This window comes from Orcinus orca, chromosome 5 (genome assembly GCF_937001465.1).
Source record: "Orcinus orca chromosome 5, mOrcOrc1.1, whole genome shotgun sequence".
In the NCBI taxonomy this organism is placed as follows: domain Eukaryota; kingdom Metazoa; phylum Chordata; class Mammalia; order Artiodactyla; family Delphinidae; genus Orcinus; species Orcinus orca.
The window spans coordinates 106,501,645-106,512,834 of record NC_064563.1 but is presented as its reverse complement, the minus strand read 5'-3'; the positions used below and the strand labels follow the sequence as shown (position 1 = coordinate 106,512,834).

At 36.9% G+C, this 11,190-nt stretch overlaps 1 pseudogene; it reads right to left on the bottom strand.

Annotated features, from left to right (window-relative positions):
* Positions 1 to 1,420: 1,420 nt before the first annotated feature.
* LOC101277106 (ras-related protein Rab-28-like) lies at positions 1,421 to 10,580 on the bottom strand (annotated as a pseudogene).
* Between the last annotated feature and the right edge of the window lie 610 nt (positions 10,581 to 11,190).

Sequence of the window (11,190 nt, the reverse complement as noted above, 5' to 3'; positions counted from 1 at the left end):
ACACAGTATATCTTTCAATTTTTGTTGTCTTCAATTTCTTTGAGATGATTTTTATATTTTTACTTAATTATTATATTATTTTTATGTTATGGCTTCTGTGTGAAAGGGATATAGACTAAGAGAGGGGCAGAGGTACAAATTTTGAGGCTATTCTATAGGCTTGAGATGACTGTACCTTGAACATGGCTGTAGCAGTAGTGATGGTAACAAGTAGATAGACTCTGAATAGATTTTTAAGGTAAAGCCAATGGGATTTGCTGATATTTACAGACATGTGACATGAGAGAAAGAGGAATAGGATATGAATCATTATATAGTGAATTTTTGAATAACTTAATCATGAATCCTTTCTCCATTATTGAGAGTAATAGTTGTAAAATCCCCTTAAATGCTACATGCCTTCTATAATATTGTGCTGGTGCTAAACCAGCCCATTTGATGGCTCAGGATTATTGTTTTGAGCTTGAGTTTTTATATAGGTGTGGATAGTATAAAACTTAAGGTGTGGGTATGTCAGAAAGATATGGAAATCTGCCAGTAGCGAACATTTCCATGTAGAAGAAAAGAATGTCTGATTTTGACAGCAAGTTGGCTCCACCCCACAAAATATTTTGGAATTTGTCTAGGTGCTATATTGCAAACTGCTTCCTCTGTCCTCCTTGTAAGGTCTATGCATCATTATCTGAGTGTGTGATGAGTTTGTAGAAACTTGAGACCCAGTGAAGCTAGAGAAAGTGGGGAAAACAGAGGGAAGAATCCTACTTTCCTCTTGACTTCTAGCTTAGTATAAGAGGCAAAAGGAAAAAAAGAATTCTATAGCCAGATTTTTTTGTTTAAATGTATAAGAATATTAAACATAACCATTGAGGAATATCTCTAAGTGCTTAGAAGTTATTGTTTATTATTTGAAACTATGCAATGAAAAACCAATTATATGAGGTTTGAGATTTTTAAAAAATCTGGTTATTTGTGGCATGCCACATTCTTTATGGGACCATAAGAGATGTAATGAAAATACACATGGCCTCAGGCTGTGCTTCTCTTCCTATATCATCATGTCCTGTATTTTCTTGATTGACAAGAAGAGACTCAGTGTGTGTTGGGGAGCTGTATGCTGGTCATGTGTACTTTTTTTTTTTTGTAATTTAAATAAATTTTTTTGCCGGAGAAAAACATCTGAACCTCAGGTACAGTCCACAATGATCCAACAATAGTCATAACTCATTCTGGGAGTACTCTTACACAGTTTGCAGGAGAAAATCCACATGGAGCATCAGCTGAACGTTTATCAGAATTCACAACGCCAATCTAACCTGAGTATTACACAGTACATAATGACCATGATATAATAATAAAAATACAATATCAAATACTACTTTGTGAGTTACAGCTAAAATATAAAGAATTTAGGCTCTTTTTTAAAAAATGAAAAAAATTTCTATTATAGCTTTATTTCAAGCATTTTTAGCTAGATACAGCTTTATATATTTTCACTCACAATAGACAGCAAAAGAATGCCTTCTTAAGTATCTGTAGATAAAATATATTACTCGTTTAAATGTTTGTACTCTGAAGCATACTTTGCCAGGTATGAGTTCAGATAAGAGTATGAAACTGTGATGTGGCAAAATCCTGGCTGATGATCAAGAGTTGGATAGTTTTCATATTTGTTTAAAAAAACTTACATCAGGGAAAAAAGAAGTGAGGACATAAAGAGAACCAACATTATTCGTTTTCAGTGAAGCAGTCTAATTCCCAAAATGGGCTTTCCATTTTGAATTCAAGGTGTGTTGTCCCAAAGTTGAGTTCTTTTCAGCTCAAGGAGCTGCCTACGGCTGAGGCAGCACGCAATGATGAAGCGAACTGAGAGGAAAGCGTTAACTGAACTACAGAGATGGTCACTGATAAAACAAATTCCTAGAGGTCCTCGGGCCCACACAGAGGCGAAGGGCAGCTGGAACCATCAATACAGAAGAAAAATGTGCTCACTGAACTGCACACATGGAGCTTCTAGGAGGGTTAACAGTTCTTGACATAGATTCCTGGTTGTAGTTTACAATATCTTCCTTCACCACCCTCTGTGACCGTTCTATTTCTGCTTTGTTTAACTTGATTCCCAGGATTTCAGCAGCAACTTGCTGAAAACACAGGAAGACAGAGTCTCCTGTCTTTGCTGAGACAGTGGCTACTAAAACCATTTTCCTGGCAAAACCTTAAGTGTTTTTCAGGTTTTACCGTTTGCATATGCTCCAAATCAATTTTATTGCCCACCAAGGCAGCCAGTGGCCGAGTTTCTGATTCCTCCCTCACATTCCTCACCACAGAATACCAATCTTCTAAATTCTCAAAGCTTTGATAATTTGTAATATCATATACCAAGAGGGATTCCCTGTGCTCCATACATACATTTATCCAACAGCTTGCCTCCCATTGTCTGCTCTCCTATGTCCCAGACTTGAAGAGTAACATTCAAGTTTCCTGGCAACGTTATTCTTCTCAAAAAGAAATCCAGTCCTATAGTTTGTACTGTTTCCCAAAAGTTCCTTGAGCAAAACACGTAGCTAAGGAGGTCTGCCCTGAGGTGCCGCCCCCCAGCACGACGATTCTCAGTTGCTGGTCCTGGCTCTCCTCCTCGAGAGTCCGACATGGTGTCCCAGGAACCAGGCCCGCCCACCGGAACTAGGCGTGCCGCCCCTCCCTTCCCTTCCCACCCACCCCTACCCGAGGTAGAAGGAGGAAGGGAATGGGGGCGTCTCTGGGGGCAGGGGAGAGGAGGAAGGGCGCTGAGCCACCCTGCCCCGGTGGCTCAGCGGTCGCTGGAGGGATCTGGGGAGAATCGCTCGCCGAGTGTCATCTTGCCCACCTCCCTTCCCCCTGCGCCCATGTGTACTTTTTTTTGACCATTCTTAAAGCATGTCAGACAGAGTTTTGTAATTAGCTGAAAAGGCAAGCAATTCAGTTTCACTTTGCTGAACCCAATCTGTAGGATTGACAGCATGCCTTTAATAGATTCCTTCAGTAGATAATTAGTCCAGTTTAATGCAAGTACTGCATGAATTAACATTTGCACTCGAGTATGAACATTCAGGGCTACAGTGCTTTCTGCTGTGAGTTGTTTCCCTAGAATTTGCAGGAGTGCCTATTAGGTGCTTGTAATGTATTGATTAGTACGGAATGGCACCAATTAGAGGGTGTGGGAACATCCCTGGAGTCAGAGATGATATGCTTGTTGGTGATACTTAATGCTTTTTCCTGTAAACTCTAACCCAGACAACAGATAGCCTGCTTCAGTTTTGATGTGCATTTTACTTTAAATTGCCAGGCAGAAAAGTACTAAGATTCCTGGCCTTTCCTGGAATTATGCCGTCTGTTCGCTTTTCCACTCTTCATGAGACTTTTCATCTGTAAGATTAACTCAAAAGATCATATGCTCTAGGTGTTATAAATAAATAACGGAACAAATAAAAGAATCATCGGGCCATTGAAACTTGCCTTTTGTAGTGATAAAAATTGCTTTGGCACAGCTTGCTAGTATATCAAATATTGATTCAAAATTTTATTTGCATTTATTGGGGAATTTCAAAGAACCTTATGCTATATTCAAAATCAGCTCTGAAAAAATAAAAATTTACATGTATGTACCATTAGGATAAACCTTGTCAGGTAACTTGGAGGTGGAGGGAGGGAGGGATTGGGTAACTTAGAATAAATCAAGTTAATGTCTCTGTATGTGGATTTAAAAGAAAAATAAAATTTAATTGTTTTCTGAAAACTGAAAGAGGTTGTATAATATGGTGGTTAAGAGCATGAACTCTGAAGCCAGAATGCCTCGGTATGGACCAAGCTTTACCACTCGTTTACTAGCTGTGTGACCTTGGGTCAGTTACCTAACCTCTCAGTTCAGTCTGTCAATAGTATGATAACAGTAGTACCCACTTTATAAGGTTGTGAGGATTAAGGGAGTTTCATATGTGAAGCACTTAGAGCAGTGCCTAGTACTATGTAAGCCCTATGTATTTGCTCTTTATATTTGCTCATTTATATATATATACACATACACATATGTTATGTGTATATATATATTTATACAGTATAGATATTTTGAAATGATCTTTTCTAAAGTATATAAAACATTGACTGTAAACTTTAAATATTTCAAATAGTTCTTACTTATAAGAGGTGACAACTATTCACAGTGGGGTAAACCTTGGATCTCCTTCCCTTCCAGGATTAGCAAGTCCCTGAGCCTTGTCCTCTGCTCCTGTGCCCCGTGCAAGATTGAAAATGCATGTTTTTGAAGTATAGTTGACTTACAATATTGCATTAGTTTCAGGTGTACAGCATAGTGATTCTGAAGGTTAATGTTAGGTCTAGCTCACAGGTAGTATGTCCATGGTCTGGAAAGCAACCAAATGATTTGAAGTGTACCCTCTCCATGATTTTCAACGTTCCAATCCTACATTTTCGTAATGCAGCAAAGGTGCACATATAGATTGTGTATGAGCACCAGCTTCCAATCTGTGTGTTGTCCTATCCAGGGTTTAGGGCATTTGGATCAAGAATTGGAAAGAATGTTGAAAACTTTCTGTCTGCTGTAATTGAAAATGCCCCCAGGCCTGCATCTCAGTAAGAGAAGACCCATGCTGCTGTCAATAAAAGTGAGAGGGAAAGTAGAACCCCTCTGTGGAAAAATAAGTGGATTCCCTACACAGCAGAGATGAAGAGTTGTGTTACTGCTGGGGTAATTTAGGAATAGCCTGAAGGCCACCTATTCTTTCTTTATGGAATTTTCTTTATAGGTTTTCTAAGTGTTACGTAAATAAAAGTTGCTTAAATTGAGTTGGTAAGAGACCTCAGTTCTCAGAGTTCTAATGAACACTGTCTGCCAGTGAGAGCACAGGTGTCCTTCTTCTTATATGTTCTTTTAATTGAAGAATTCTCACTTTTTGAAACACTGCTTTTGCAGACATGAGAGCTGGGTGAGGCTATGTTCCCAATACATCTAAGAGAATTAAAGGGTGCTTTCTGATCAATACTAATTACATTAAACGGAGTTTATCTGTGGCTTTTTAAATTGGGATTCATCAGATATAGTATAATCATACCTTTTTTTTCTTTAGTAGTGCACAATGAATGCCATTGTCTTGTATCTGTAGTGAAGTCATTCATTTTAACCAGCATACTGCACATGTTAAATCTAAAACTCCTGCTCCTCAGTAAAAATAGTGCCATGTTATTCAAGTATTTGTTTATTTGGGGAGATTTCTTTTAGGGGGTTGAAACAATAGATTTTATACAGGAAGTGCTTCAGTTGAGATGAGTGCTGTGATAATAATATAGGATGAGTGCCATGGGGTATTGCAGAGGTTTTCTGTGAGAAAGGCACAGAAGGTACCCTCTGTGTGTGGTGGGGAGGAACAGGAAGGGGGACACTTTTAACTTGGTCTCAGGTTGAAAATAACCACCCTGTGTGCATCAGTGTCAGGATTCTGGAGGATGCTTTTTGTCAGAGCCTGGTTAAAACTGATTTCCCACAGCATAGATAAATAAGAATGAAGATTTGCTTTTCAAATATCTGTCAGATGAGATGAGAATGTCAGCATCACTTCTGCTCTTAAATTTTTCTCTTTAGTCTTATATGTGCAAACAGAAAGAGAAAAAAACCTTTCTGTCTCCCAAGTGTAAATCAGCTAGGATTTTTCTAGTTTCTTTCTCTTCTGACTTTAATTTTGCCATTTTGTAAATTGAATTTGTGAAATATAAAAAAAGATTAGCATTCTGTGAATTTCAAGAATTTCCCATAAGAATAAGGGCATTGCATATATTTTAAGAGCAGGTTGTGATGTTGGAGGAAATGTAGGAAATAAATAATAAATATATTATTAAAAGAAAGATAGGGGATTCATAATCAGCTGATTTAAGATTTGGAATTTGTCAGCTGCCTTATTGCGGGGGGGAAAAAGACTGGGGAGAACTTGCAAAATTTTTATGTTGCTCTGCCTACTTCATTCAAATGCCAAGTTAAAGAGTAACCATTTTTGTAGGAAACTTAACTATAGTTGTACACTTCAGCATGATACAGCATTGAGTATTATAAGGGGATAATTCTCTTTTAAAAATGATGACTGGGCTTCCCTGGTGGTGCAGTGGTTGAGAGTCCACCTGCCAATGCAGGGGACACGGGTTCGTGCCCCGGTCTGGGAATATCCCACATGCCGCGGAGCGGCTGGGCCTGTGAGCCATGGCCGCTGAGCCTGCGCGTCCGAAGCCTGTGCTCCGCAACGGGAGAGACCACAACAGTGAGGGGCCCGCCCGTGTACCGCAAAAAAAATAAATTAATTAAAAATAAAAATGATGACTTTATGATTAAATTCCAACATGAAAAAATCTGGAAGTGTGATCAACAAAGGGAATCTAGAAAGTTGGAACAAATGAAGCCATCCATTTATTTCTAACAAAAAATATGTGCATTCTCCTGCTGCTGCTCCAGTTTCATTAACACTACGTGTGAGAACAGATATTGTAACTGACAGCTAAGTCTATTACTTAAGATTTTGTCTTTCATATGGGCGTGTGGGATGCGAGTTATGTGTTAGAAATTGTCATTATTGTTCTTAAGTGCATATTCCCCGATGTACAGCGTTGCTTTCTAAGCTCTCATTTTGCCTTTTATTTTTCTTTGCCATTTATTTCTCAAGGTACATACTCATTAGTAAGTTAAAGTTGTTTTTCTTTTTAAATTTAAGGCAGAATGTGTACCTGAAAATATCTTTTCCCTAAGCCTATTTGAAAAGTTTTATGTCTGAAACTTTGAGAAGTTTTATAGAGTATGAATGGCCCCTGAGTTGAAAGTTATGTGAAAATGTTACAAAACTATATCCTCATTTCCTTCCTGATTGCTTCATGTGTTTCCCTGTAAAAGATGTAAATTTTGAACGAGGTATTTCTTCCAGACCTGAGACTAGGAGTACCTTGCATTATAGGGAACCTAACAAGGTCATGTGTCACTAACATGTGGAAATCTGGTGGAGAACCTCAAACCTGAGTGAAAAAAAAAATGATGTCAAACAAATTGGCCTGCACATTTCAGGGTCAAAACTTATTATCTAGGTAACCTTGGTCAAGATACTCAACTTTTATGAAACACGGCTTTTTCTGTGATGTGGAAATGATATACTACCCCTATTTCCTAAGATTGTTATTGCAGATTGAATGAAAAGCCTTTGGCTAAGCACTTTGCATAGTGACTGATCCATTACAGGTACTCAGCAAATGGTAGTTAGTCCCTTCTTTCCTCCCAAGGAAAAGAATTTGAACAAGGTTGCTGCTGGTGTCAGTACTCTTGTGTTTTCTAGCTTCTATTTTTCTTAATTAAAATTAAAAAAAAATTTTCTTTCGTTTTTATGGGGAAACTGGAGAACCATTTTAAATGAATGGCAACTTGACTATATTGTGGGTAGGAAAACATACTGGTTCAACGTTTGGAATTATACTCTGGCAATATGTGGTAAGAGACTTAAAATCTACATCTTCTTCAAACTCCTTATCCTTAGGAATTAATCAGAGAAGTAAATAAATGTTCATGTAGCATTGTTTATAATATTGAGGAATTGGAAGCAAACTAACTGTATATTATTAGGGAATTAGTTTAAAATATTTAATGCATGTCCATAATGAAATATTTTGTGGCCATTAAAAATAATGTTATGGCATTCATAAAGTTATATGGAAAGATGATCATTATGTATTATTAAAAGAAATATACAACAAAACAATATTAGCCAAGTTAAAAGTATTTTCACAATTTAAATAAATATGTACATATTAATGTTCTCAACTGACATCTCTAGATAGTGGAATTTGTTTCTATTTTGTATCTGTTGGTATTGTCTGAATTTTAAAAAACAGTAAGTAGGTGAGGCTTGTGTTTACTTAATTGAAATGATGTTCATTTAAAAAATTCTTTCATGAATGTATAAAATTACTAAGGTAGCACATGCTGTTTGGAAATTCAAACTATAAAATATATAAAGTAAGAAATGAGAGTTAATGCCACCTCCCCTATATATTTAATTTATAAGCAGTAAAAAACACTAAAAATTTTCACATTAATAATCAGATCCTTACTAATCTAAATTGCTATCATGAGAGCAAGCAGCAGAAATAGAGCACAGTATAGCAAGTTTCCTCCTTAAATGGTTTGGTGGACAAAGCCAAGATATTCTGAGGAACCGTGACTGTCACTGTTAACTTTTTCCTGTGATATTTACCATTGTAACCTCATTTGATGCTTTAAATGAATTCAGAATAAAAAACCTGTTGCATTGGCAAACAAGAGCCTTTCCTAATATGCAGAACACACAGGCCCACCCATTGTGTGAAATTGCACTGACAAGATTCTATTGGAAGCTTGCTGTGCCACAGTAAGCTGAAATGTATGCCAATCTACCTAGACCAGACTGAACTCAGTGGTGCTATATGGAAAGGGTCTGCAGGAGATTTGGCTAAACACAGCCAGGAAATCACACCTGGTTTAAACATCCATAATCACAATTAAGGTTGCTTTCTCTTAATTGACACAGAACCATCTGAAAGGTGTCTGTTATATAATCCTCCTGAAGAGCAAATTCTTCAAGTGCACATGGTAGGGAGCAATGTTTATTTTTGTTCTTACATTACAAAAATGGATCTCAAGGGATTTTAATCATGAAGAAACAGAGAATTACGCTTTTTAGCAGCTTTGAGAAGTAAGATAATAGAAATTTCATCACTAGTTTCTTTGAGCAGGATGCTATCACTATCAGTAAATGGTATTTTACCACATTATCCTAGTAATTAGGTCTCACTCTCTTTGACCCACTTTCATTTGAGGAGTATGAAAAATCTGTAGTATTCATAGGAAGCTGCCTAACAGGAGAATGGGGTCTTAGGGGCCCTCCATATCTTAATAAGGGAGATGGCAAGGGAACTGCTGAAGTCACCAAGCTTGGGATTTGCCTTTCCACCTTGCACAAGCTTCTCCACCTCTCTATTTGGAAAAGCGGGTTGACTTGTGCCAGAAGTGGGGTTCAAACCCAAGAGGATGTAATTCATTGGATCATAAGTCCAACACCTTAACCACTCAGGCATTCTGGTACCTGCTGCTCCTCCACCTCTCTAAACCTTGGCTTTCATGTCTGTGAAATGTGGATACGTTGTTGCTATAATATTTATTGAGCTCCTACTATAGATAAGGTACTCCACTAAGTGTAAGAAAAGAAAGCAAATGCAACAACCATAGTCTTTATCCTCAAGGAATGTAACTGAGCCAAAAGGCAGCCTTAGGCAGAGGTTATGGGGATCCTGAGTATAACTCCTTAGTTCATCACTCAGAGTTGTTGTGAATGGGAAGAACTCAAGTACTTAAAACATCAGTGTTTTTTTTATCCTCTTTCGATGGAATCTGTAAAATAACCAACAATATAAGACAGCATGCTATCAGTGCTCCATTGTTTTGAATATAAGGACTTCTCATAAATTTTGTGATGCACCCAGCATGTTTGGGGATTGTAATAGCAACCTCAAGAAATGGGTTGTTGGGAAAATTAATTGCCCATAATCTCATTAAGTACTTAGTAACTTGCTCTCTGCCATGTTCTCTATTTTCTCATTGCAAAAATGTATCTGTTATATAGGTTACGGTCAAAGAATATCAAACATAGGAATTAAAAATAAGTCCACCTACTTATGTAGAAGACCTTCCTAATATATAACATTTTTCATGATAAAAGTGTATAATATCTAGTTGAGCTAATATTTGTGAAAGATGTAAGGTCTGTCCCTAGTTTCTTTCTTTCTTTTTTTTTTTTTTTTGGCATGTAAATGTCCAGTTGTTTCAACACTGTATGTTGAAAAGACTATCTTTGTTCTGTTGTACTTCCTCTGCTTCTTTATCAAAGATCAGTTGACTGTATTTATTTTCGTCTATTTCTGGGCTCTCTATTCTCTTCCATTGATCTATTTGTTTATGCTTTCAGCTATACCACAGTGTCTTGATTACTGTAGCTTTATAGTAAGTCTTGATGTCCAGTAGTGTAAATCCTCCAACTTTGTTCCTCTTTTTTCAATAATGAGTTGGCTATTCTGGGTCTTTTGCTACTCCATATAAACTTTAGAATTGTTTTGTTGATATTCATAAAATAGCTTGTTGAGATTTTGATTTGGAGCGTGTTAAATCTATAGATCAAGCTAGGAAGAACTGACATCTTGAAAATATTGAGTCTTCCTGTCAATAAACATGGGATATCGCTCCATTTATTTAGTTCTCCATTGATAGCTTTCATCGGAGTTTTGTAGTTTTCTTTAAAGATTTTGTACACATTTTTTATAAGATTCATACCTAAGTATTTCTTTTGTGTGGGGGAGGGTGCTAATGTAAATGATAATGTGTTTTTGATTTCAAACTCCACTTGTTCATTTCTAGTATATAGGAAAGGGATTGACTTTTGCACATTAACCTTATATCCTGAAAACTTGCTATAAACGCTTATTAGTTCTGGAAATTTTTTGTTCAGTTCTTTCAGGTTTTCTACATAGACCATCATGTCATCTGTGAGTAAGGACAGTTTTATTTCTTCATTCTCAATATGTATACCTTTTATTTCCTTTTACTGCCTTATCACATTAGCTAGGATTTCCAGTGTGATGGTAAAGGCAGTGGTGAGAAGGGACATTCTTGCCTTGTTCCTGATCTTAGCTGGAAAAGTTTGAGTTTCTCATCGTTAAGTGTGATGTTAGTTGCAGGTTTTTTTGTAGATGTTTTTTGTCAAGTCAAGGAAGTTCCCCACTATTCCTAGTTTGCTGAGACTTTTTAAAAACATCATGAATGGGTGTTAGAATTTGTTAAATGCTTTTTCTGCATCTGTTGATATAATTGTGTGATTTCTCTTCTTTAGCCTGTTGATGTGATGATATACATGAATAGACTTTCAAATGTTGAACCAACCGTGCATACCTCAGATAAATCCCGCTTGGGTATAATGTATAATTCTTTTTATGCATTGTTGCACTTGATTTGTTAATATTTTGTTGAGGACTTTACACCTGTGTTCATGAGAGATACTGATTTATAGTTTCTTTTCCTGTAACGTCTTTGTCTAGTTTTGCTATTAGGATAATGCTTGCCTCGTAGAATGAGTTGAGAAGTATTCC